Below are 25,963 nucleotides of genomic sequence, written 5' to 3' on the forward strand. Positions count from 1 at the left end.
CGCATCCCACAAGAAGGGCAGGTGTGACCTTGGGTTTCCCTAAGCTACAAACTAGCAAGCAGAGCAAATAGCTAAGTCAGCCATCATAGTTTCGTGCAGAAGGCTTAATCACATGGTTTCAGGGAAACAGTACTTGAGATGGAGAAACAAAACAACCATGGCTCTAGTCATGTCAATAGGTTTAAGCGGTCCGCAAGTGAATCCTTTACAGATACAATAATATAATAATATCATGCAATGCTAACGAGCAGTTATAAGGTTATATTGTATATACTAGGCCAATATCATGCATATATCGTATTTATATCCCATCAGACAGCCCTTTTGGCCTGTTATAGCCAATATAGCTGTATTCATTCTACAAACACTCCGTCATCAATCTGCATAAGATCTGAAACTTCCTTCTGAATCATTTTTTTTTCGACTTTGGCCTGACGAAAGATGGTCAAGGCAGACGTTATTCTAGCCGCACAGAAAGAACAGCAAGCTGGGCCACAATGGAGACACAAACAGCAAGTAAATATGACTCCAAAGGCTCCACCCAGAATCATGAATATTTTCCAGCCCCAGGTAGCTAAAAGACCCCAGAACCATCCACTAAGGGACCAAGTACCGTTGTCGACATGTGCTTCACTAGCCAATCGGTGTAACTTTTGGATTGCAAGATGTATGGTTGGGGCTGAATCAGGGATGAAAACACAACAAGAGCTGCCGATCACGCGGCAGGCTCCACCCCTATCTGCGAGGATGACGTCAAGAACCATCCGGTTCTGAAGCGAAATAAGCCTCGTCGCCTGAAGCTCAACAGTAATATTGGTCAGGATCCCAGTGGTGGTCTGAACCACATTTTCCACTATTCTTGACAAGCGTCTTATACTACGGCTATTAAAGATCGGTCCCCAAAAGGGGGTGAGACCTTTGGCAAAATCTTCGAACTGTTGCAAAGAGGTGCCAGTTTGATCAGTACTGTCAGTATCGAAACTCCTGATACTCCGATTAGATTCTATCTCTCTTCTAACTAATAAATGCATCTTGTGATAATCAGATGGGGCAATATAAACTGGGGGGTATAGGAATGAGAGGTAACATCGCCCTGCCCATCCCCAGGGAAGCCATGTATATGCGTTTTCACCGCACACAAAATATACATCGGGAGGAGTAATCACGGGAGGAGTACTATATGTCTGCAAGGTGTAAGTATAATTGCACCTACTGCTTCTTACCTTTATGTGACCTCGTCCTTGTATACAAAAGGGGGAGGTACCATTTATAATGGGGATTGGCATAGCTTTGTCATTGGTGACATTTCGTTCTGTAAAGAGCTGAAAATACATGGTGGAGTTAAAAAGTTCGAAGTCCTGCATTTCTTCTTGCAGCCAAGTAGCATTTTTATATTCAGTGTATACATTCATGCAAGCATTTGGATCCAAGCATCCTTCTCCTCCATTTCCTTCGGCATCAAATCCCTGGTGCTGCTCTATGTACTTCAAAATGGCCTCATAGTCTTTTTTGGTATATATCTTAGGGTTAGCTACATAGTGGGAATACATCAGTGATAATAATTGGAACCAGGCTTCACAGCTAGCTAAGTGGGACAATGGCAAGGAAATGAACAATTCGTGCTGATGCATTACTGACGGGAGTAATCCACAGACCCAACAATTCGACTTATTAGTGGTACTATGGGTCTGATGAAACATTTCGATAAAACATGTTTCGCATCAGTTTCTCTGTGTCTAGCCTTGTGTGGAGGTAAAGAATAAAAGAGGTGTTCCTCCGGGGCAGGGGTAGTTCCTGCCAATCTCTGTACAGGATGCTGAAATTCTAGATAAACAAATACACACATCAAAATTACTGTGATTATGATAATAAAAGCAACGAATGCCACCTTCACTCTGGTGGGCCATCCGGAAAATGATTGCATATTATCTATATACCGTCTAGGGGCAAGTGGTCGTTCATCCTCCATCGCACATCGGGCAAAAGGAAACATGCTTTCTATAAGTCCAAAATCTAACTTGGTTCCTCTCTAAAAGTCCAAATCTAATCTTTGTATCCACAAAGCACGCACACCACCAGAGGGTTCTTCTTCCCACTGAGGGATCTTCTCCCTGTGTCCGTTAGAGTCTCACAGGCAGACTCCTATCGTTCATCAAAAAGAACCAACGTATATATATTCCAGTAGTACGACCGTGGCCCTTAACTCAGTCTTTCCTTCTGAACAGAGCTATTTAGCACAGTGTTCCAAGCTCTCAACGAGTTCAGTCCAGTGTCTCGCTCAGTACCCCAGTAATTCTATCCGATGTTCCTCAACTCAAGTCTCTGTCTAGCTCCTACCATTGGAAGCTGGGGTACCGCGCTGTTTTCAGTGCCGCAGGTCGTATTTACAACGGCCAGGTCATTCCTGGTCGGAAAACAATTCTGTTGCAAGGGCATATGATACATTCGGAACCTGTGGTGCCCTGGGAACAACAGCCTCTACTGGTCGAGCTGCCACAGTTTCATCTGTGGGCAACACCTCACTTGGTTGCCCTATTTCTTGGGCATTTGAAAAGGGCACAAAGCTTTGATTCAGTTCTCCTTCCTGGCTCGGAATTCCTTCACGATTCAGTAGATCAAATGGCAAAGGCAGCGGCAGGCGTTTCAAATGAGTGACGTGTATCCAGTGCTTTCTTCCATGCACTTTCACCGCCGTCCTTGTTGCCAAGATGATTTGGTAGGGGTCGGACCACCTCGGCTCCAAACTCGACTTCCGTTGGTAATTCTTCACCAGTACCCACTGGCCAGGCTCCAAACTATGTCCAGGACCCTCCGGTAGTGGCTGCAATGTGTCCGATACTTGTTGATGAATAGAACGCAAATCTTTAGTTAATGCGTACAGGTAATCTGTCATCAAAGGGTAGTCAATATCCCTAAAGGATCAGGGTATGGGGACTCCCCACACATTTGCAGGGCGACCAAAGATCACCTCGTATGGACACAATCCAGTTCTAGTGTGAGGGGTTGTCCTTAAGGACAGTAATGCCACTGGGAGGGCATCGGGCCACTTTAGCCCAGTACTTGCACAAATTTTAGCCATCTTCAATTTCAGAGGGCCATTATATTTCTCGACCAGACCCGCCGACTGGGGATGTCTGGCGGCATGGAACTTGTGTTTTATCTGCAGTCCATCACAAACACTTTGTACTAGCAGGGAATTAAAATGAGGCCCGTTGTCTGACCAGATAATTCGGGGTAAACAATAGCGGGGGAAGTATTCTTTAATCAGGGCTTTAGCAGTTGCAACTGCAGTAGCTTCTTTGGTGGGGTAGGGTTCGACCCATTTACTAAAAGCATATACCACCACCAATACATACTTCAAATTATTCACTCTTTCTATCTGAATGTAATCAATTTGTATTACCTCAAAAGGCAAAGACTATGGGGCAAAATTTCCACTCGAAACAGTTCTCTACCCCCAGGATTATGACGTAAACACACAGGGCAATATTTCACTATATGTGCTGCGGTTTTGGAGATGTTTGGGTTATTCCATACTGGGTCTAACACAGCACAAATACCTTTCGCGCCTATGTGGGCTGGACCATGGGCCCTGATCACTACAGCATATACTAAAGCATTAGGTGGCAACCACCGCTGTTTCTCAGGTCGATCTATCCAGCATTCATTCTTATCTAATTTCCCTATTTCCTGTTCCCATCTCAGTACTTCATCTACTGTTGGTTCTTTCTGTAATTCCCTCACACTTTCAATGGTATTGTCAAAAAGGGATGTCTCTGCCACCCACCGGGCCGATGTACTAGGGAACATCGGATTCATTCTAGTCAGGGCTATTTCTTTTGCTACTGAATCAGCAAAACCGTTTCTCTTTCCAGTAGAATCAATGACTTTCTTGTGGGCGCTACACTTGATGATGGCCGCTTTCTCTGGTAATGTGAAAGCAAATAACAATAGGTCAATTAAGGGGCCGTGCTAGGCCTAAATGTTTTTAAACAAACGTTTTGCAGTTTATTGAACAAAATCTGATGTTCCAAAGTTCTCAAAAAAACCTCCACATCATTCAATCATCATTCAATCAAATATTTATACATGTCTAAATAGTCTGATCCATTTCTCAGAATTAAGACATACATTTCAATTTTAGGTAATTAAATCAAATAATCATAGTAACTTCATGAACAACCCATTTGATTTAATTACCTAAAATTGAAATGTATGTCTTAATTCTGAGAAATGGATCAGACTATTTAGACATGTATAAATATTTGATTCTCAACTTGATTTAAGAATGATGTGGAGATTTTTTGAGAACTTTGGAACATCAGATTTTGTTAAAAAAACTGCAAAACGTTTGTTTAAAAACATTTAGGCCTAGTGCCTTTAGCTGTGCATTGCTTTTCAGTCACGGGTTTTCCCTAGACTCACACATAAGCAATTTCCCCGGGGGATAGGTACTTTCTCCCACAGCACTGCACGCTAACAGTGATTACAGTTGCATCAACTTCATTACACAAGTAAAATAATACAGGTGTGCAGATCCACCTACATTTAAATGGGTTCAAAGTAGCACATCTTTTAATGGTGATATGGGATGCAAACGAAGTTAACTCATACCCTGTCAATCGAGCACTCGTAAGATGCTGGGTTTTAGTTCGATTCAAAAGGATATCCACAGCATGCGGTACCATAACTGTGAGGTCCGTATTCAGGACTATCCCTTCCAACTGTCGGATAGCCACTGCTACTGCAGCAGTGGCCCTCAGGCAACTTGGAAGGGCTCATGCGACAATATCCAAGACTGATGAAAAGAATGCACTGGGTCTTTGCTTGCCGCCAAAACCCTGCGTTAACACTGAAAGCGAACAACCGTCCACCTCGTGCACATAAAGTGAAAAAGGCTTTCGGTAATCTGGAGTACCCAAGACAGGTGCAGAACACAGAGCAGACTTTAAAGAATCAAAGGCTTCTTGACATTCATCCGTCCAGGGTAGGGGTTCATGCACATCTTTGGTCGTCAAATACAACAAGGGTTTAGAGAGGAGTGAATAATTAGGAATCCACTGGCGACAGTAAGAAGTTATGCCAAGAAAAGCACGAACATCACGTTGAGTACAAGGTACAGACATGTTAGTTATCACAGATATTCGTTCTGGGTCAATCGTCTCACCGCTTTCGACAGTAAGTGGCCAAGGTAGGTCACTTCCTGTCGACAATATTGAAATTTAGAAAGGGACACTTTATTACCCTTGGCAGCCAAATGTTCCAATAATGTAACCGTGGCTTCCTTACAGCCTTCCTCTGTATCGGAGGCCACCAGGATGTCATCCATATACTGAATGATCGCATTCCCTGCAGGCAAAATTAATTCATCGAGTACAGCTTTCAATGCTTGACTGTAAATACTAGGACTTTCTGTATAGCCTTGGGGTGCACGTGTAAATCTAAAGCTTCGGCCAGCTAATGAGAATCCGAAGATATGTCTGCTATCAGAGTGGATGGGAATGCTAAAGAAAGCATTTTTTAGATCAATTACTGAAAAATATTGAGCCGTAGGGGGAATCATTGTCAGAATTGCAGTGATATCGGGTACCACTGGATATTGCGGGACTACGATTTTGTTGACCTCTAGGAGGTCAATTACAAAACGATATGTATTTTTATAATCTGGGGCATCATCAATTGGTGTCTTCTTTAAAATCGGTAAAATCGGACTGTTACAAACATTGGCAGCTGTCTCCTCTACTACTCCTTTCTGAATGAGGTCATGAATAATGTGCAACAAGGCCTGTTCACCTTCTGGTGAAATGTTATACTGAGGAATGCGGGGCAGCTGTGCATTGGGTTTCAAGGTTATTGACACAGGGGTTATTCTTAACAGGCCTACATCGGTATCTCCTGTAGCCCACAGTGTCTTAGGAATCGTAGAAAATTCAGGGGGAAGGCTTTCGTTTTTGGAAAAATACTGAGCTGCATTCGGGAGTGGGTTTTGCATCGTTAAATAGACACCATCAGCGGAACAATAAATCCGTGCATTTAACTTTTTCAAAATGTCTAGACCCAAAAGATTCTCTCCACAATTTGAAGTTAAAAGAAAAGGTGCATGCATTGAAATGGGCCCTATAGTAAAAGGCAGAGGTTTAGAAACGGGGCTTACCACCGGTATTCCAGAGAATCCCACTGATACGTTATTTTGGCCAGACAGAGCAGCCCCTGGGACCAGTGTATGGGCAACTGAGCTATTCATTGCCCCAGTATCCACTAGGAATTTTCCCGACGTTCCCAACAGTTCCCCTTTTACATAAGGTCCCTCCTGGTCAACTGGTACTGTAAAGTGGCCCCCGCTCTGTCCTTGGCTGTCTCATGCATAATCCTGTCCGTCATACCCATCATCCCTGTAAGTCTCATTGTAGTACTGTCTGTTTTGGGGATCATCAAAATAATTCTTCCGCGAACCTTCATGTTGCATTTCCTCTCGTCGCATGCTATTTCGGTCTTCGGTCCACATTTCCTCTGCCCCTTCCTCGTCCTCTACTAGGACCATTCCATGCCAATAACAGAGGGCAGTCTGCCCTCCAGTGCCCTTCCTGTTTGCAATATGAACATTGATTTATACCAATGTTCGGGGGACCTCCTCTACCTCTCCCCGTCGTTGCACCCCTCTGAGATGAGCCACGTACTCCTCGCCCTGTATTCTGTCCTCTACTGACTTGCTGTAACAGAACCCTAGTCTTCAAATCCTTAGTCTTCTTTTCTGACTTTTCTTTACTTTCATTTTCTCGATGTTCATAATATTGAGCCATACTAAGAATTACTGACGGGGCAGCCGTAGTCCATGTGCTCTCGGCTGCTTGGAGATGGATAGGTCCTTCCCACTAAAGTCAATAAAGACTTTCTCAAATCTGGTAAATAAATCTGACACACTTTCATCCTTCTTCTGCTTACAGGCCGTCAATTTGTCCCAATCAACTTTTCTAGGAGGGAGGAGAGTCTTCATATACGTAATGATTTTATCTGGTACTGCTAGTACTTCGTCCCTAGGCTTCGCTCCAGGCTTCCGCTCCTTGTCCCAATTCTTTAACTGGTCGTATGTCCCTCCTAATTCAGGAACATGGTCCGTGTCATGTATTTGTCTCCAGATGTCTACCGGGATCAAGAGACCAAAAAATAACTCGATATCAGGTATTGTCATGATAGCAGAATTGGCGGCCTCAGCTAATTCCTTATAGTAGGCAGTGGGATTTTTACGGGGGTCGGGGAGCTGAGCTTTTAGAGTGAGAACCTCGCTTCATTTCCAAGGGGTATAGACCCATTGTTCCTGAAGCCTGGCATCCATGCGAGCCCTAGTGACTACTTTATTAGCATCTTTTAATTGGGGTAATTCGGGATAAAAGAGGGGATGTACTTCTCTCATGGGGTGCTGTGCTCCCCAATCAGCACACTTTCGGTGCATACGTTCACGGTAATGTACAAGTGTCTCTACATTCTGATATACCTCATCAGCCTGTAATTGGAATTTATGGGCTCGATCTCTTATTTCACGCAGTATTTGGGGAGGGAGTCCCTCCTAAAAACACTGTTCCCTTAGTGAAATTAATCGAATCGCCATGTTCTCCAGAGCCAGTTGCTGGGCAACGGGCTCAAAATCTTTCATGGTGCTCCAAATGTCTTCCAGGGTGTAAATGGCGTTTCGCATCCACTGGGATGCTTGAACTACTATGGCTCTCCTTTCTTCCGTAGCCAACAATGACCTAGTATAGACTCGCTGATCACTCAAGTCTGATCTAAGGCGTTTGGGCGTGGTATCTAGGCAAGCCGTATATCGGGGATCTATAGTGGTCTGAATCGGAGGGGAGAGAAATACGGGGTGCGAAGAGGAGGGGACGGCCGCGTCCGGCTGTAAAGATATCAAGGGTGAGGTAGTTTGTCAAAGAGTGGGAGGGGGAAGTAATGCACTCCGTACTGACCCATCAGCAGGGGCCGTTGCAACCGTTCCCCCCGGTGCCCCAATGGTCGATGCTGCTCCGAGTTGGTCTGCTCGTACCAAAGGCACGGCTGGTTATAAGCCCTGTGGGGCATTAGGAGGAGGTGGTTGGGCTTCTAATAAGTCCTCTAATTCGTCTCCAGTATCGGGTCGAGCCACATAACTTTTTTTCATCTCTAAACGAAACTGCCTATCCATTTGTACAATGTTCTCTTCCACCTTCCCTTTATCATAAGCTATAGCTTTCTGGGTGACTGTCTGTCCTGATTTAAGCTTTCCCAATTTCTCTTCTCTTATCCGTCGTCGTTTTGCCTCCTTCAACCATAGGTTCAAGGAATCAAACATCGACTGACGGCTTTTCTTCATAAATAGTTTGTTTTGAATGTAATTAATTTTTTCTCGTCAAACGACCCCGTTAGAGGCCATTGCAAAACGGAATTGGCTTTGGTATACTTATGCCAAAGCGTATTAAACAAAATTGGCTGGAGACCATGTTTTACATACATATCAAAACTTTGGCTGCCTTCGGGAGGGGCAGGCTGTCTTTCTTCGAGCCGTGTACCTCGCCGACAGCAGCACCCAAAACATATTTTACTAAAACAGGGCATTATGAAAATAATCACACAATTCTACTCACACAGAAACCATTCACAGTCGGGCGCGTCCTTCTCACCACTCACACTCTCATTCCTCTATTTTCTCGCCATAAAGTGCTGTAAAGTGTCGCAAGGCAATTACTTATTCCATGCAAATGACGTCTTCAGAAACTAACAGAGCCCGTCGACTCCTGTTCGGGGAATCGACTCAAATGAATTCCGGACCAACAAAATTCAATCACAAAAAGAAAAAGTCACCAGACTGTTCTGAGAGCACCTGATAGGCGAGCCACAAACCCTCTTACAGGCCATCCCACGGTCCTGTTCTGGTTGGGCCGGGCATCTGGGCACTTAGCTCAGAACCCTAGCTTACCCAGTTGCTCCCAGGGCTTTCCCGAAGAGGACTCGGCCGAGCGAGTAACTCTGTACACCGCTAAGGCACCAGGTGTGGTCTCAAATTTTCACAAAACAAGTCTGTGAGTTATCTGCCCGTACAGCCACATCGCCGCAACGTCAGACCCCCAGATTCCCATGTGGTCCGGCATCCCCGGCCACCAACCAAAAGCAGTTAACCGCTACCAAAGAAACACTTCTTCCAAGTGTCCTTCTTCTAATACAATCAAAATTCACTCACCTGGTGCACTCAGGTCGATTGCGAATTCTCCACTGCCGACTTCTAGACAGACTGGCAAAGTCTGTCTTTCTCTCGGGTTAAGCCCGTAGGACTCCGGTGTAGGGTCTTCAGCAGCTGGGAGGGATACTGGGCTCGAGAGTGGAATTACTTGTTTACGTACCACAAACGGGTGTCTCAAATCAGGATCCTCTTTCTGTCCACCCACTCGGCCAGAACTCCTCCTTGTCCCTCTACTCCTGTTTACAGGAGGGGACGACCCTATCGCGGAGTCCCGGCGGAGTCGCCAACTGAAGGAACCAAAATATTAAACTAATGGACCATACTCACCAATTGCCCCTATACCTTATTTATAAGCAATAATTCAGTCCGCAATGGAGAAGGTTCAATCGTTTATTCTGCAAATACAAACCCTGACAGGGGAGCCTCAGTCTACACGACCCTCAGAGGTGCGCAGAGGAGACTGACTACATACAATTGATACCAAGCATATATACGTTTCACACACCCCACAATGTCACCTTACTAGGAAAGATACAACTTGTCAGTGAGCCAGCAGGAAAACCCATATAAGGCACAATTGATTGCTAGTAGCTAAGCTTAAGCTATTCCGGGGGCAGGTCAGTAAGGTGCCTCCCTGTCTATCTGTAGCTCGGGGAGTACAAGAACGGGCTCTGCTAGAATGTGCGCATCCCACAAGAAGGGCAGGTGTGACCATGGGTTTCCCTAAGATACAAACTAGCAAGCAGAGCAAATAGCTAAGTCAGCCATCATAGTTTGGTGCAGAAGGCTTAATCACGTGGTTTCAGGGAAACAGTACTTGCGATGGAGAAACGAAACAACCATGGCTTTAGTCATGTCAATAGGTTTAAGCGGTCCGCAAGTGAATCCTTTACAGATACAATAATATAATAATATAATGCAATGCTAACGAGCAGTTATAAGGTTATATTGTATATACTAGGCCAATATCATGCATATATCGTATTTATATCCCATCACAGCACCTAGCATTTAATCATCAACACCAGTGCTTTTCATGAACATCAGTTAAGGACACATTAATGTACGGGGAGAGAAAGTGATTTGCCCAGAATCACAGGATGGTGAGCCGACGCCGAGACTGGAACGTGGTTCCCCAGCTCTGAGGTCGGCAGCTCTGGCCATAGGCCACATCCTCTCCCAACTTTCATGGTTAGTAGTTGGTTCTATTGTAGGTGGTGCTAACAGGAGAAATGGGCGGGTGCAAGCTTCCTCCTGACGAGATCCCCAGCACTTTTTCTTTTTTTTTCTACAAATTACCTGCTGGAGCCCAGTAACTTCTGTATGACCTGGGACTCCGGAAAAGTTCCAACAAAGGCCAATACTTACTTTCATATTACAGCTGCAAGCAATTAATGGCATGTCACTGCTCTGCAAAAAGATAAATCATTCTTAAAATGTTTCTATTTTTATCATTTTAAAATAATGTTTACTGATTTAAATCAAGCGTAGAAGAAAAACACTCAGAATGAAGGAATTGATGGGCCATACACCTAACAATAGCAACGTTTGGCATTGTGTAATAAGGAGTGAGTCGGGTTAGAATTTGATTTATTCACTTACACAGCACAGTTATTAGTTTTGCAAGTTTTTCAATCTCAAAGTCCACAACTGCGAGTCGAGCAAATAAAAATGTGCTCTGCCACTGTTTGTTTATAAACCGTATAGTTCTGCAGTCACCCGGCATCGCTGTTTGGAATAATGTTTCAAGCACATCAGTATAAAATATTTTCAGAAAGGAAAAAAGTTATGCGACCAAAATAACATTTAAATAGGTAGGTTGTTTGAATTTCTTTTTCCTTACTTTCGTGCCTTGAATGTAGCTGTTTGTTAGTGGCACATATCAAAATGGTGGTGTCGCCATGAACCAATACCAGCACAATCAGAAAAGAGTAACACAGAAGCAAGGACCTGACTTAGAAGTGGGTAGCAACAGGAAATCCACCAAAAGATAAATGGATCAGTAGCACTTGGTGCAAGGCTGACCATATTAATGACCATGGCCTAGATGTATCAAGATTCCATTTTGCGAATCTTAAATAGCGATTTTTAGCGAATCGCTATTTAGAATTAGCAAAATGGAATGTATGTAAAAAATCGCTTTTTTTTTGCGATTCCTTATTATTCTTTATTTGCGAATTCGCATTTTGTGAATTCGCAAATAAGGAATAATTTCCCATGCATTCCTATGGGCCAGGAGGCCCATAGGAATGATTGTGAAGTAATTCTCAAATTGCGAATTCGCAATTTGCTATTCGCAATTTGAGAATTATTTCAAGGGTGCAGGGGTGTCTCATGGACACCCTGCTGCACCCCTGAAACTTACATGTGTGTGCATATGGCGCACATACATGCCCTATGGGCATGTATGTGTGTCACATGCCACCCTTAAAGTTGCAAAATGTTGGGTTTTGAAAGGATTTCGCAAATTAACACGAACCTCAAATTGGTGTTAATTTGCGATTCCTTAACCTGAATTCGCAATTGAAAAAAGCTTCATACATGGCATTTAAGGAATCGCAAAATTGCGATTCCTTAAATGCTTAAGCAAAATAAGGAATCGCAAATTTTTGCGATTCCTTATTTTGCTAATTCCACATACATCCCAAAAGATGCAAAATGTCCGTTTGCGATTCGTTAAGGCCGAAATTCTGCGAATTTCGGCCTTAACGAATCGCAAAAGGCTTGATACATCTAGGCCCATGTTCCAAAACAAACCAAAAAAGTTCAAAATCCTTCCCCCTTCTATCCATCCACTGTCCTTTTTAATCCAAATAACAGACTAATATGTCCACCACTCAAATTAATTTCATATTTCACTATACTAATTCAGCACTAATCCTTTATGGGTTCTGGAGTAGCGCCACTATTTCTCATGGTGTTGATTTTGCGTTAGACTGCCGGATTCAAGAAGTTGGTGTCATACAGAAACATCTGAAAATGTCCCTCCTGTACAAGAAGCAATCTCTACACCAGCACACCATGGATATTTTAAATGTGAGTACTACTTAGGGTGTTCAATTCCTGTATGCACATTCATGACAACAATCCCTCTGTGCCACCACAGTTGGCCAGGTGCCCCAGATACTTCCTCCCTGATGTGAATTCCACCATGTAGACTGGAGCTGCCTCAGGAGATAAAAGTCCACCTTCCGATAAAGAGAATTCTACATATGAAAGCCTATCCACTTCCAGTAAGGTGCAGGTGGGGCCTCTGCCACACTGGGGGTTGAGCGAATGGACTGAAAAACTTTAAACAAGGCCCGAGAAGTCGGAGAGATTTAAAAAATTCAAGTTGCTTCATCACATTGCACAGTTACATTAAGAAAAGTCTTGTGGAGTTGGACCAAGAAGGGGTGTCTAATATTTCTTAGCTGTTTCTTCCAGAGTTTCATCGAACGATGAGGGACTGTCTTGGTAGAACTTTGGGATTTGGCTAATAAAGGGATTTCAAGAACGAGCCTCATTTTGATCCATGTCAAGGGAGACTCCCTGAAATGCTCTGTTTTCTAGGGGATCACATGATTGCACACACACTATTGGTTCTCTCTTTAGACACAGGCTTTGTTGAACCTGGATTGTTTGCCCCCCGAGGCTGGTAGGATGCGGACCGCTCTGAGACAATTTATTCTGTGTTTGATGGTCTCCATGTTCCATGGACTTAAAGCATTTTCACAGTTGTTTCCTCGAGGTAGGATACGTTTTGGAATGTGCTTCCCCAGATATCCTTGCTAAAGGGATCATCTTTGCCAGGTTCTCTAGAGTTACCAATACTAAGAGATTCAGTAACCACTAGGGGGCGTTACTGAGAGTCCCCTTAGAAACGAGGAGGAACCGCAGGGATTAATGATTCTGGTTTTGGCCCATCCGGCAATTCCTAATTTTCCCTGCTATTTCACATGGAGACATGGAGATATTTGAGATGGGGCCAATAACTACCATTAAATGGCCGTCCGAAGTGAATTGGCATGTGTAATGAGACCTAGCGTTCAGTTAACAGTTGAAAGCCTTTTTTTATTCCCTTGATTTGTCGAATATTGTACGTTTAATTCGTATTTATTTTGATGTTGATATTTTTTAATTTTATTTTCTTCTTGTTTTCCACTAGTTTTAGACGTTCTTATTGCACAGCACTCTTGTGTAGTTGGTCTTGTCTCTCTGTGCAAATATGCATAAGAATAGATCAATTAGTTGCTGTTGGAGAAAGGCTTTGCACGTCATGCAGAGGACGCTATGTGATATTGTGGTTACCAAAGTGAGCCAGGGGAAGCTATTTTGAGCTTCTTTCATACAGAAACACGATGCTGGAAAATCCGGCCTTTCTCTCATACATCACACCAGCAAAGATATAAGGGGCTCTTGACAGTACTGGCATGTTTAAATGCCTCATAAAATTTGGCATGTTTTTTTCTGCGTGCCACTACCAGCCCGGCCACGTCAAACACAAACGCATTTCACGACCAGCGTTATAAAGATTCTTTGGATTCGGCCGTAAATGTTCTCAGAAGCCATCAAAGTTTAGTGAGAAAGTGAAAATCAGAAAATTAACATTCTATTTCTTCTGTGAAAACTTCATCAGAGGTCTTTGGCGGGAATGTATTTATTTATTTGTTTATTTATTCATATGTATGTGTTTGTGCTTATTACTTTATTTATTTACTTAAATATTTATTTATTCGTTTGTTTAATATGTGTTTGTTTATTTATTACTTAATTAATTAATTTAATTATTAATTTCAAATCAATGTGGAGAGCGCTGTTTCCTAAAATGGGCGAAATAAGGAAAAAGCTGCTTATGCTAAAGCCTGAGACAAAATTTAGAACTAGAGGGTTTACGGGTGGCAATAAAACTGAAGATGACTTGTAAATGAATGAATTCGAGAGGAAATACGCTTCAACCTTTAGGATAAAGATCAGAGTATGATCTTTTCTGCAGTCCAGCTATTTATTTATTTATTTAATTGAAAGGTTTTATATAGCGCGACCATGACCCGACAGTGTATCAGATCGCTGTACACAAGCATGCAAGATAAACCGGAAAAGGTAGAATATAAAACATATAGGTAGTCAGGTAAGTAGAAACGGGAGATAAAAAAACAACCCAATTAATAGAAGGTATAAAGCAGTACAAAATGCATTGTTGAACGTTAAAATCAGAGCTGTAAATAAGAAGTAAAAGTTTGCTTGGGCGGCTTCAGGTTTATTGTTGCAGGTAAGCTATTCAGGAGCAGCCATTTGACTTATTTTTCGAATTTGGCAAACGATATGAAAAAAATAGTACGGTTGTAGAAAGGAAGGAATTGCTGGACTGAAGCGTTGCTCTCAGAATGTAGTGCCTGAGAAGTTTCTGAAGGTAGAGGGGACTTATTTTGTTATGTTATTTTATGGTAATGGTACTTGTAAAGCACAAACAGCCAGATTCATCAAGCGAAATGCGCTCGCAAAAGGGCCAGATTCTGAGAATCTGGCCCTTTGCAAGTGCAATTTTTGCATTTGGGATTCATCATCCCAAATGCAAAAATCGCTAATAAAGAATTCGCAAATTTGCGAGGATTAGCATTTAAGGAATCTCTATTAGAGATTCCTTAAATGCTATTCATGAAACATTTAAAAATTGCGAATTCGCAATTTAGGACCGCTATTTACCACAAAGTCAAACCTCGTGGTAAATAGCGAAAACTTAGAAAAATGCATTTAAATGCATTTTTCAAAGTTGCATGTTACGCACACACATGTCCTTTGGACATGTGTGTGCACAACATCAGTGTAAATTCACATTTCAGGGGTGCTACAGGGTGTCCTTTGGACACCCCTGCACCTTTGAAATCGCATCCTTATTTGCGATTAGCAGTTTGCTAATCGCAAATAAGGAAGATGTAGGAATCGCAATATTTTTTGCAATTCCTACACGAATCCCGTTTTGCAAGTCCTTAATAGCGATTCCTTATGAATCGCTATTACAGACTCGCAAAACGGGACTATGATGAATCTAGCTGAAAGATTCTTAATTCTGAAATGGTGCCTATACAGAATTCGGAACAAAATAGCTTGTAAATTAAGCATTTAAAAGTAAAAGATGATGTTGGTTGTCACACACAACAGGGTGTAGCTCCAGTGTGGACATGTTAGGATTAAACCTTCAAACAGGATTCTTTTAAGAAATGACCACAAACAGCAAGCTGAAAATTAAATTGAAGCCCTGAAGAAGAGGTTGAGAGAAGAAATGTGAAACACCTGTTGATTGTTCGCTATTTCATTTTTCCATTCTGTTCTACTTTTTTTAAACAGGCATTCTGCAGTAGTCAAATGGTATAATGTGCAATATTTGTAAGAACAATGAAATATATTTTGTAATAAAAGAACTGTATTTTATAAATGTCCAGAAATTAATAGTATTTCTTTTGACTCACTTCCAATGGTAACTCTCTATTTGGTTGTTACAATAAAAATAAGAGCCTTCCAGTGTTTGGCTGCCAGGTAACTAAATGAACGCCTTCACAAAGGGTAACTTGTTTTAAAAAACAGAAGAGGAAATGTCAGATTGTCTCACTAAATGTACCGAAGAGCGTGATTAGGAGAATATTTATGAAATTTCTCACACAAATACAAAGTGCCCACTGTACACACCATATGGTGGATCAAACTTGCGGATTCAAAGGGAATTGTCCTTTTCACCGGGGTCCACTGAAGAACCAGCCTTTTGAAAGACATAAGTCCATTCTCTGAGATAGACAAATAGCAATATGTTGTAGTAATTGCAATGAGCAATTAAAAACGTAGCAACACTAAGTATGGGCGGATTTTGCGGATTCGCAATCCGCGAATTTGCGGATTTGCGAATCTGCGGATTGCGAAAATACGCAAAATCCGCGAATTCTCGCGGATTTTGCGGATTTTTTGGGGGGTGTGTGTTCGCACGGGTTTCTGCAAGTTCGCGAGGGTTTTGTACAATTTCGCAAATTGCGAACTTACTTGTCGGGTCGCCAGTTTTGCGAACTTGTTGTTTCTACGTGCCCAGCCTGTTTGCAAGGCTTTCTTCATCACTGCCACCCTCTGTCACCACTGGCACTCTCTTTGTTCACCCATGTCACCCTCTGGCTCACCCATGTCACCCTCTGTGTCATCACAGCACCCTCTGGTTCACCAGTGTACATTATTGGGGCAAAGCAAAGCACTGCCATCCTCTGTCAACACTGGCACTCTGGTTCACCCATGCCACCCTCTGGCTGGCACACCCATGCCACCCTCGGTGTCATCACAGCACCCTCTTGATTGACCAGTGAGTGTACATTATTGTGGCAAAGCAAAGCACACCTGCTAAGTGCTTTAAATTTTGCAAACAACAACACCTGCCCTGCCCCAACTGACATTAATGAAGGCTGGCACCTGCTTGTCTGCTCCCTTTCCTTTTTGTTGCAATGTAAATTTTTTTTAACAGGATGCAATGGCATACTTCTAACTATTCTGTGACTGTCAGAGCAGGGTCACACAATAGTTGCAAGTAGGCAACCGGATTCTGGGGCAGCAACAATCTCGCGAGTGCGAGATTGTTGCTGCCCGCGCCGCGGACCGCGAGCAGTGCGAACACAAGCAAAAAATCCGCAGCGCGCGGATTTGCGTATTTTCGCTACATCCGCGAGAGTTCGCGGATTGCGGATTTACCGAAAATCCGAAAAATCCGCGAGCGGAACGGATTTTATGCCCATGCTTAAGCAACACCCAAATATAGGCTGTTACAGCAATCAGTCCTAGGTAGCATTAAAGCATGAGAGATAAGCTTGCAGTCTTTCCAAGGTAAAATGGGGGGATCTTATTTGGTATTCTGAGCTGCAGCAAACAAGTGAATACTATCTTAGTATTGTGATGAGACAAAGAGAGCCTGACATCCACTAAGACACGTGCATTTCGACCACTTTTGTGGGTGATAGTGGGTGAGGAGGAAGATTAGTAGGTACAAAGTATCGGAACGAATGTTGCTATTGTGGTCAAAAACTAGTACCTCAGTACTATCAGAATTTAATTTCAGTACATTATGTGTATGATCAGCATACGCCATGAAAAAATACACGCAAAACCAAATGAGTTGGGCCAATGTAACTAAGTAAATATTTTTAAAAAATCAGACTTAATGATGACCCCCTAAGACGCTCCAAATTTAACAGCTAGAACATCCAAAAAGCCTGAGGCAATTTTAGCTCTTTGTGTTTGGCAATGAAGGCAGGAAGACAGCCAATGTTAAACAACATGTCTGTCATCAATCCCCTGCATTTTGATCAAGGACCCCAAAAGTCATGTCTACTGCAGCTATAAGAACTGAGTCAATGCTGTGCAATACTCTGAAACCCAGGTGAGCTGGGTTCACAGATGAGCTGTGATCCTAAAAAGCAGGACGAAATATTATTTTCATTCTTTTGTTAAAATCTTGATTGGCATCTGCAAGTGATACTAGGAGAAGTTGGCAAGAACTGGCAGGCCAGCTGAAAGTTTTTTCAGAAGTGTTGATATATTAGTGTGTTTCCAACGTGTTGGAACTGTCAATTTAGTCACTGAAATATTTCATTGCATGGTAAAAGCCAGAACAAATTTGTCAACAGCCAAGTATATGATATTTGCCAGACAAGCCACATGAATATTACTGAGAACAGAAGTTCTTAAAGATAGAAAATAGATCATTAGATGGTAAGTTAAAACATTCTCCATGATCCCTTTTGGAGAGATCTTGGTTAGTTGACATATCAAAGTTAGAACAGATCTTATCAGTTGTTTTGTAAAATAATAAAGCTAAATTATTACACATTTCTTGAGGATTGGAAATGTTTAAAGTGGGAAAACTGAATTAGTAAAAGAATATACAATTTTCGAAAAAAATCTTTTGTGGAGTTTGTGGAATCCTGAATCGGACAAGTAAGATAACTTGTTTTGGTACACCTAACCTGTTTTCTATATGAATGAAGAGATGTGAGATTTAGAACTCTTTTCTCCACATTACATTCCTCACACAACAGTCCTTCCATCACACTTTTCCATTTTTATTCATTCTTTTTTTAATTGTAGGAGGTTGTCTGAAAACCACAATGCTGATGGCTTAGCCTGTTTTAAGTGGAGATACAGCATTAAAGTGCTTTGGTTATCCCCCTACCAACAGTTTAGTTTAGTGTGTCCACTTCAGACTAATTAAAATCATAGTTAGATGTGCCAGTCTGTAGGGCTGCTGAAAGCGAATTACGGGTAACCTTATCCCAAGCACATGTTTTAAATGTTTTACCATGTGCTTAACTAATTGATAGAGTTCCTATGGGGCATATTAACAAGAACGACATTAAAATATTACCGGTTTAGCGGCAGAAAACTGCCCCCCTCCCCGCCCCCGCCCTGGACACCTTCGCCACCACTATCACTGACTTCATCGCACCCCACGCCATCGCTTCAATGAACTACATACTCATTGGAGACCTGAACTTCCACCTCGACAACCCCAGCGACCCCAGCTCCACCATAATTTGTGACAATCTCGCTAACATCGGACTTAAAGAACTCGTCGCCACACCGACCCACAGAGCAGGACACACTCTCGACCCCATCTTCACGGCAGGGAACAGCGTCCACTTCAGCCACACAATGCAACCACCATGGACCGACCAACACTGCGTACACTTCACTGTCGACAAATCCAAGGCACCCAAACCAGCCCCACGCCCACCACAAAGGAACTGGAGCAAGGTTACCGACGAGCAACTTAACTCCACCCTCACCCCAGACAACCACACCTGGGCATCTGACGCAAACATCGCAGCCAGAGAACTCCACACTTGGATCTCCAACTGCTCGCCCGCTATGCAACCCCGACAAACAGCACCCCAGGAAAGCTGCCTGGTTCACCACCGATATCCAAGAAGCCAGGTGCACCTGCTGATGCCTGGAGAAGATCTGGAGAAACACCAAGACAACCGAAAATTACTCCACCTACAAGGACACCATGACGGACTATCACAACCAAATCAGAACCACCAAGAGGAACTTCATCCACAACAAAATCCTCACCAACTCCACCAACTCCAAGGAACTCTTCAGTGTCATTCAGGAATTTACCAACCCCTGCAGCGAAGCCACAGACATCACCCCATCCCAAGACCTCTGTGACAAGCTTGGAACCTACTTCCACCTCAAGATGAAAAACCTCTATAACAACTTTGTCGGCCATCCACCAAATGCCACAACGGCCGCCCCACCCTCCAGAGACACCAGCCAGTCCACCATCTCCAAATGGACACTGATCACGACCGAAGACACTGCCTCGACCATGAAAGGCATCCACTCGGGGTCCCCCACCGACCCCTGCCCCCCTCACATCTACCACAGAGCCTCAGCCACCATCGCACTCTACAACGCACCATAAACACCACCTTAAAAACAGGCCCCTTCCCAGATGACTGGAAGCGTGCAGAAGTCAGGCTCCTGCTCAAGAAGCCCACAGCTGGCTCCACCAACCTCAAGAACTACCGGCCCATCTCGCTCCTGCCTTTCGCAGCCAAAGTTGCAGAGAAAGCAGTCAACAGGGAACTGACTCGATTCATAGAAAAGAAAGCCATCCTTGACCCGTCCCAATCCGGATTCCGAAGCAACCACAGCACCAAGACCGCTCTACTCGCTGCCACAGACGACATCCTCACCCCTCTGGACGAAGGCCACTTCGCAGCCCTCATCCTACTCGACCTATCAGCTGGCTTGCGACACAGTCTCCCACCGCATACTAGTCGCCAGACTACACAGCGCCGGCATACAAGGAACAGCCCTGGTCTGGATCCGATCGTTTATCACTGGAAGAAGCCAAAAGATCAGGCTACGACCCTTCCTCTCCGATCCCACGAAAAACACATGCGAAGTCCCACAGGGGTCATCACTGAGCCCAACCCTCTTCAACATCTACATGGCCCCCCCTTGCAGACATCGTTCAACAACATGGCCTCAACATCGTATCCTACGCCGATGACACCCAGCTCATCCACTCCCTCACCAAATACCCCACCACCGCCAAACTCAACTTCCAGAAAGGAATGCAAGACGTCGCAGTCTGGATGACCAACAGCTGCCTGAAGCTCAATGCCAAGAAGACAGAAGTCCTCATCCTTGGAACCACCCCTTCAGCATTGGACAGCACCTGGTGGCCGGCCGCCCTCAGAAGCCCACCTACCCCCTCAGACCACTGCAAAAACTTCGGCATTGTACTCGACTCATCACTCACCATGAACCGACAGGTCAATGCCATTACCTCCAGCTGCTTCAACACTCTCCGTATCCTCTGCAAGACCTTCAAATGGATCCCCCCTGAGTCACGGAAGACAGTCACCCATGCACTCGTCACCAACAGACTGGACTATGGAAACACCCTCTACGCTGGCATCAACAAGTCCCTACTCTGCAAACTCCAGACAATACAGAACACCGCCGCCAGACTCGTCCTCAGCATCCCCCGGCACAAACACGTCACCCAACACCTACGAAGGCTCCACTGGCTACCCGTGGTGAAAAGAGACACCTTCAAAATCCTCACTCATGCCTACAAATGCCTACACAACAGCAGACCCAAAAACCTCAATGACAGAATCAACTTCCACATACCCAAAAGAAACGGCCGATCTTCCAACCTCGCACTGTCTGAAACCCCGACTGTTGCGAGCAGCAAGGAGCGCGTCCGGATTGACGGTATGTGCTGCCACACCCTTAAGATCCACAATCTATTTAAACAATACGACGCCTCCCGTCGGTACCTCCCACAGATAGCCCAGTTGGACGTCTGGAGTACCGACGGAGAGGTGAGTGAACAGACAGAACTGGTGCCTCTATAAGCCACGTAAAGCCGAGTGGCTTGCCTTGACCTTTTAGTACTTCCTTTCATTAATTCTGGTTTTTTATGTGTTTGCGATCCATACAGAGCGGGGCTCCGCAGTACCTGAGCTAATGCCGGGTGAGGTGGGGCAGCATTCTCCATAACATGGGGTGAGTGTTTCTGTACCTAAGAGACAATCTGGCTCTTTTGGGAATTGGTGTTATCCCAAAGTAAGTGTGGTAGACAATGGATTTTAGACCATTAATTGCGAGACTCTGCTCGATATCTGAGTCTCACCCAGAGAGTTTTTCGCTAATAGGCTTGTTCTCTCTTTCTTCCTTTCTATGTGTGTGTGCTGTATTGCGAAATCCACTGGTTCCTCCAACAGAAAATCCTAGGAGAATGTAAGGTGACATTTACTTTATTTAAGTTTCCTTGTTTTGCACTAATTAAGCAGTAGCAGGATAGGTCCTGAAGAAGCAGCGAGTGACCCCGGGGCACTGGTAAAAGCTGCAGAAACATGTCGACCGTGACTTTATAAACTGTCGAGGTAGTTATTTGTTCACACTACCTCTTTGCACTGTTTTTAGAGAGTGGGAGCTGAAGGTTATCAATAAATTTATTTTCCTTCTCCTACCCCTTTTTAACATCACCACTTTTTGAAAAATTTTTATTTTCATTATTTAGCACTGCTTACTGGTTACATCCTGCCACCGACCTGTCATAACTTCATTGGGTATTGGTTTCCACCATGCTATGCCTGATCGTATATGGGGTTTCCCTGTGTACTTATGGTGGCCTTCCCAAATGATGAAGGGCGGTACAGGTTGGAACCCTGATGGGAACACTGTAACTAACGCAAGGGTGTCCTGTTATTGATTTTGGCAAGCAGCACACACACTTTTTCAACCCTCATTTTTTGAGTGGGTCTGTGACTGAGTGTTACTCTTTAGTTGGTGTCTGAAACCCCGCACATCCATAGAGCAGACTGTAGATCCTTCTCTCACAATGCAGCCAAGACCTGGATCGAGCTGCCGCGTAGACATTAGACACCCCCCTCCCTGAACATCTACAGGGAGACCCTCAAGACCTGGCTCTTCAGCTAAACAGAGCTGCGGACCCCCCTCAGCGCCTTGAGACCCTCTCGGATGAGTAGCACGCTTACATTTCCCCTGATCGATTTATTGATTGAATACCCACCACGCCCCAAGCACCTACAAAAGAGTGTATTGGTCATCATATGTATTTCAAGTCTTTACATGCTTCAATGCCTCAACAATGTGAAGTTATTAATGACTTTATGATACAGGACAAAGTTGAATAAGGTTTATCAATGCCCTCGACACTTAGAAATTGGAAGTAATAAAGCCGATCAATCATATTCAGAAACTATTCACATATGGTCCAGAGGCAGCAATAGAGATATCACGAGGTTTGTTTAACTCTGGTTCATGCGCTGCATGACCGGATGCTGGGGAGGGCAATTTCATAGTCAGTCTGAGGTTCCACATGGATCAATTCTGGCTCCCACACTAAAGTATTTTTGATTTATTTTTTAAATGTTCCCCATATCTTCATGACAAATATGGTACTTCTTGTTATTGATTACATTTGGTATGCAGATTGCAAACATTTCAGAAGCATGTTATTCACAAGAAAGATACATTTCCAGTAAATTATACAAAAACAAATGCAAGATCTATTATTATTTAAGTATTCGTTTAAAATGTAAGATCACAATTGATAGCAGTTGTTAGGTGTTCAATAAGTAATACGGTCTAAGAGTTCTGGTGATATTTACAAACAAAATTAGTATTTGGGTAACTCCTAAAGACTGGGAAAAGTAAAGAGCTGACCACTACTGGTGTCGCATTCTCGCAAACATTATGGGTTGTTATGCAGATTTCTAGAGCACACTATCATTCAGGATAGTATCTTGGCACTCAGCAGGTGTGATTCTAGCCACACGTAGGGGCTAGTGAGACTACTCAAAAAGTCAGGGTGAAGCTTCTTGTGGAATTTATGAAGTGAGGAGGAGGCTCTTATGTGTAGCGACAGTACGTTCCATGTTTTAGGAGCAATGTAGGAGAAGGCTCGAGTGTCAGATCTGGTTTTCTGTATGAGTGGAATTTGTGCACATAGGAGTCTGGACAGGTTTATGAAAGCAGATGTGATTGTTTAAGGATGCTGGGCCAGTGTGCTGTAGTGGCTTGTAAGTGTGGGTGAGGATTTAGAATTCTGCTAGTTTGTGAATGAGGAGGCAATTAAGCTCCTTCAGGTGGGGTGAGATGTGAGTGTGGAGTGGGAGGTCTAGAATGGTTCTAGCCACCGAGTTCTGAATGGTCTGCAGCCTTCTGGTGAATTTTTTGTTGATTCCGACATACATGGTGTTCCCGTATTCCAGCTTGCTTGTGGCCAGCATGGGCATGATGATTTCCGAGTGCTTATTGGTAGTCATTTGAAAATCTTCCTCAACATTGACTTGGGTGATCATGTTGAGTTTGCTGACAATGATAATCCCGAGGTGGTGTGTGTTAGTCTTAGCTTTGTTGGCTGCCAAGTGTAGTCCCATGGTGATGTGCTCTTCCCAAAGATCATGATTTCGGTCTTGGAGCTGTTGTGCTCCGAGGCGCTGGCGGTGAGGCGAGCCCTGGCGGATCCAGCAAGTGCTGCTCAACCTCCTGCGGGTCAAGGAGAACTACCTGCCGTGGTGCTCCTACTTCAATTGTGTACAGAAGGACATGTAACCTGCGATCTGCCAGCTACCATTCCCGGCCAAGGTCTTAAAGAACACTACCAACAAACACCTCACTGAATACCTCAGTGACCATCAATTCCTCAACACTGCTCAGTCTGGTTTCAGATCTAGCCACAGCATGGAAACTGCCCTCATTGACACCACGGATGACATCTGCATGACTTTGGACAGAGGAGACTGGAAGGCACTCATCCAACACCTACATGACATCAGAATTCAAGGACATGTACTCCCATGGATCTGCTCTTTCCTTGTTGCAAGGACCCAGTCAGTCAGCATGGCACCCTAAAACTCAGATGCCTGCAACCTCCTCTGTGGAGTTCGGCCTAGATCCTACCTGAGCCAATCCTCTTTAACACATGCATGATCCTTCTATCCAGCCTCATCCTCACTCATGACATTATGACATCTCCTACACTGACAACACGCAATTCAATCTCTCCCTCACGGACAAGACACCCAGCACCGGATCGACTTCAATGCCAGCATGACTGAAAAGGCCCACTGGATGAAGACCAACTGTCTAAAGCTACTGCGTGTTTCCAAGCAGCTGGGAAGGTGGTGGAAAGGCGGGAGCATTCAGAATGAGTATGAGCATGGTGCTGATGGGTTGCAGTCCTCTGGAGTAGGTATGGTGGGGCAGGGGTGCGATGGGGCCCTGGAATGGATAAACTACATGATGGCTGTGGTTTCTTCTGAGGTGATGAAGGGCCATGTGGTTAACATTGGTTCTTTGGATAAGATCGGAAGGCAAGGTCTGTATGGTTCGATTGTGAGCTGAAGTTGCTGTAAATGGCATTGATTTTGTTGCTGAAGAATTGAGAGAGATTATTGCAGATGACCTGTAAAATGACCAATGTTTTTACATAAATATAATTGACAAAATTGGGTTGGCAGATTTTTACAAGTGCATTTCCAAATGCTGAAATTGCAACAGTATGGTGAAATTTATACTGTTGCGAATTTAGGGACAGTGGTAGGTTTGCTGGAGTTTCTGATAGGAATGTGGTAGTTAAGACTTTACCTTAATTGTACCTCAAATTAAGGTAGCATCACCCAACCTGAAAATGAGAGGAAATTCATGTGTCACGAAACGGTGCAGGTGAAATTTCTATGCCTGGATGTAATTTAAATTGTGCTGGAGTAATTGGCATGATTTTGGTAATTTTGCGTTTCGAAATCTATGCAAAATTATACAGAATATGCCATTACTCCACACTGCATAATCACAAGGAGAAATATTAACTCACAATGTACTGTTCGGGAATTCTTTTATGTGAGCTACATTTCAGGTAGATTTTCTAAACTAGGGAACCACTTGGATTGTTTTTGAATGCGAAACTACAGATTTGTATGCAAATGGCAATGTTTTGTTCATGCGTGGCAGTTCCTTTATTGTGGGTGGTCAACAAAATTTTAAGGTAGACATTTTTTACCCGAGTGGAACATTTGGGTAATGTTTAAACACAAAACTGCACATCTGAATATAAGCATTATTTCAAGATTTTTTCAAGATTTATTTATTTAAGTGATCGGTCTTTTAAAAACAAAAACCATTACACCAATGACATTTATAATAGTACTAGTGCATACTTATATAAACACGTAAAATCATTAGTGAATTTTTACACGGTTGATTTAAAACATGCTACTATACATCAATTATTTAAAATTCCGTTTAAAATGGAGATTTGGGAGTTCTTGTCTTTATGACAGTCTATTGCGATCTCCACAGAGTTTCAGCCAATTTCTTTTAAATATACATTTAAAAATTTCACCCCCCTGCATGCTAGAGGGATTGAGGACCTGTCAAGCCAGGTGATTACGGCTTCCCTGCACGTTCGAATGTTCATACTATTCAGTAGTGCTTTAATTAGTGACTTCCGTTCTTTTAGTAACTTCAGGCATACACAAAAAATATTTTGAATTGATTCGTATTTCTATCCACAAAGTCTGCAGTCTCGGTTATCACTTTTATCCTTCCATGCTGGGATTAAATCTTTTGTTTCCCACATGCCAAGACGCAGCCTCATAAATTGATGTTTTAGGGTAGGCGAGAAATAGGCTGATAAGTATTCCTGTGGCTTTCTTTTTCCATATGTGCTGATAACCGTCCAGGTATGCCGTT

The sequence above is a fragment of the Lissotriton helveticus genome, chromosome 7 (genome assembly GCF_964261635.1).
Source record: "Lissotriton helveticus chromosome 7, aLisHel1.1, whole genome shotgun sequence".
NCBI lineage: Eukaryota > Metazoa > Chordata > Amphibia > Caudata > Salamandridae > Lissotriton > Lissotriton helveticus.